Consider the following 3,609-nt stretch of genomic DNA (forward strand, 5'->3'; position numbering starts at 1 on the left):
ACTCTTTCCTGCCCATAGCAGGGGGTCGGACTTGACGATCTGCTCAGGTCCCTTCTGACCCGACCAACTATGAAACTATGGAGGGTGCTGAGAGATTTTGCTGATGTGATTGCAGAGCCACTGGCCATTATCTTTGAAAACTCATGGCGATCAGGGGAGGTCCTGGATGATTAGAAAAGGGAAACTCTAGTGCCCATCCTTAATAAAAGGAAAAGGAGAATCCAGGGAACTACAGACCAGTCAGCCTCACCTCAGTCCCTGGAAAAGTCATGAAACGGGTCTTCAAGGAATCCATTTAGAAGAACTTGGAGGATAAGGTGATTGGGAACAATCAGCATGGACTGACCAAGGGCAAGTCATGCCTGACCAACCTGTTTGCCTTCTATGATAAAATGGCTGGCTCTGTGCATGCAGGGAAAGCAGTGGACAACATATCCGTTGATTTTAGCAAGGCTTTTGATAGTCTTCCCACAGTGTTCTTGCAAGCAAGCTAAGGAAGCTGAGTTGGATGAATGGACTGTAAGGTGGACAGAAAGCTGGCTGGCTCATCAGATTCAATGATGGCTCAAGGTCTAGTTGGCAGCCAGGATCTTGTGGAGTGGCCCAGGGGTTGGTTATAGGCCTGATTTTGCTCAGCATCTTCCTTAACAATCTGGAAGAAGGGATGGAGTGCCCCCTAAGCAAGTTCACTGATGACACCAAACTGGGGGGAGTAATAGATACACGAAGGAGTGAGGCTAGGATTCAGAGCGAACTTGACAAATTGAAGGATTGGGCCAAAAGAAATCGCATGAGGTCCAATAAGGACAAGTCCCGTACTTAGGATGGAACAATCCCAGGCACGTTACAGGTTTGGGGCCAATGAGCAGCTCTGCAGAAAAGGCGCTGGGGTTACGCTGCTATATGTAACGTGCCTTTAAGGGGCCTGCGGTGGAACGGTCCAGTTTTTCCCTTGATGCCCTGTAGGTTCGGCTTGTTGATGCGTGTGGTTCTCCCTGCAAGCTGCAAGCATGTTTGTGCTGCTGAATCCTGTTTCCTAATAAAAGCTGTTTATCATCCTGCCTGTGTCTGCTGGATTCTGACTCGAGGACTAAAAAAAAAATAAAAAAATCATGGAGCATTTCAAACCTCCACCAGCATTGACCTTTACTGGAAATCTTGGGGAGAACTGGAGGAGATGGGAACAACATTCGATTATACCTTGCAGTTTATACGATTACAGAAAGGCCGAGGAAGAGATGGAGGATTATAAAATTGCAGTCATGCTTCACTGCGTTGGGGACAAAGCCCTCAAAATTGACAGCGACACGTAAGGGGTGTTTACAAACCCTAAAAACAAAACCCTTACAGAGCTGTTTGCAGCATTGAAGAACTACTGTGAACCCAGAAATAGCCTGTTTTTTAAAGGTATCAGTTCTGGCAACTTAGCTACAACCAGGCTGCAGGCACACATGTTTTTGTTACAGAGCTCAGAAATAGAGCACAGAATTGTGAATTTGCACCTGCTGAGGATGTTATGTTGAGGGACAACATTGTCTTCAGCATAACTGACAGCAAACTCAAGGAAAGGCTTCTGGAAAACCTCTCCCTCACCCTAGAAAAGGCTGTGGGTATCTGCAGAGCAAAGGCTCTCACAAGTGCCCAGGTTTGTGTTATGTCTGCACACACAAACCTACATGGAGCTGAGCAAAAGTGAAACTGCCATAGCACTTCGCAAAAGCAAAACAGACCTCTAATGAAGTTTCTGCCACAGGAGGGCCATTGAGCTTCAAGAGGCGAAGTTTACAACAGCTGTGGAAGTGCACATAAGCCAAGATCCTGCCCAGCTTTTGGGGAACCTTGTTACCAATGCTCTCAAGTAAACCACTTTGCAAAAATGTGCAAATCAAAGGGAGAGGCTCCAAAGTTCGTAAATGGAGTCAGTACCCTATATGCAGGTGTTGCACAAACGGCTAGTTTCGTGCCCCTGGAGGCTTGTCCAATCCACCTCTAGGAGAGAGTCACACACACAGGCTGGGTCCAATTTCAGATTTATTGTTTGCAAACAAGTTCGACAAGGGAGCTTAATGCTCAAATCCGTGTCGACCCCAAACAGAGTCTGGGGTTCCTTGTTATAGCTAACATAAACAAAAGATTCTAACGTGTCGCGTAATTATTGGCAGCCCAAGTATTACGTCTTGCAACATATGTCTAGCAGTTACATGTTCTATGACGGTTTACATACATGTCTCATTTACATCTTAAATCTCCTCCCTGGGGCCGTCCTTAAGCCCATCTCGGTCATTCTTCAGTCAAGGTCTGAGTTCTTTACATCAGCATCTTTCCCTGTCCCTCTTCTCTTATCTCTCGTAAGGAGTTATTTATTGCATCTGTTCTTGGCTCTGTCTGCAGAAGTTTAGTGCTACTCATAAATCTATCATTGGCCTACATACCTTAGCAGAAGCAATTGTGTAGTGAAGCTAAACAGTTCTCAGCTGTGAAGCCTTTGTGTAGTGAGCTGAGACATTTTTACCACACAGCTGCTACACAAACGTTATTGCAAAATCATAATGACTAGATTATAACATATTTTTACCACACGGGCACAACGTCAGCAAAGCAGCACTCGCAGACCTTTGATAACCTGAATCCCTGGTATAGTACAGTTATGATTGCTGACTTGCTAGTCTATTTTAAGTTAGATACTGAACAGAAGCACCCGCTATTCTGGTAGATGTAGCAAAGGCCCTGCAAGGCAAAGTACGCAAGACTCACGCTCCTGCTACATTGGTTGCATTTGGCAGTGCATGCATCAAACCAAAAGGTGCAATCATTGCACACAGCAAATCTGGTGCTAATAAATCTAATTTAACTTTTTAAATTATTGTAACGGACAATAGTGACCCACCTATACTTGGTAGGGTGGCATGCACCACCTTAGACCTTATCAGATGAGTCCATGGCATGGCCCAGACACTACCTACAACCAAGGCAGACCTTTTAAAACTATACCCGGATGTTTTTGAAAGCTTGGACCAAGTTTCTAGTACCCACCACAGCTATGTCGACCTGGTGGTATCACCAATTGTGCATGGGTGTAGAAAAATTCCCTGTGCAACCCTAGGCAAGTTGAAGACCACCCTCCAAATGCTGGAAGCTATGGGAGTCATTATGAAGGTCACTAAGCGCACACCGTGGGTCAATAGCTTTGTGGTCACACAATAGACGATGGTTCACTACAACTTTGTCTAGACCCATGAGACCTCAACAAGGCAGTGTTGAGTCTTCACTTTTCTATTCCCACTGTAGAGGATGTGCAGAAAAGCTTGTCTGGTAAAAAGCTGTTCACCATTCTTGAAGAACGGATGGCTATTGGCAAGTCAAATTGGACAAACAGTTGGCAGAGCTGTGTACCTTTAACACCCCATGGGGATGCTACCACTTCAATCGCCTTCCCTTTCGTATTAAGTCAGTTAGTGAAGTATTCAAACAGAAGAATCATGAGTGCTTTGGTGATATTCTGGGAATCCACATAATCACGGATGACATGCTCATTGTGGCAGCTACTGATGAGGAGCATGACACTACCCTGAAACAAGTCCTGGAGAGAGTAAAGTTTAATAAGGACAA

This window comes from Alligator sinensis, unplaced genomic scaffold (genome assembly GCF_000455745.1).
Source record: "Alligator sinensis unplaced genomic scaffold, ASM45574v1 scaffold1586_1, whole genome shotgun sequence".
Classification (NCBI taxonomy): Eukaryota; Metazoa; Chordata; order Crocodylia; family Alligatoridae; genus Alligator; species Alligator sinensis.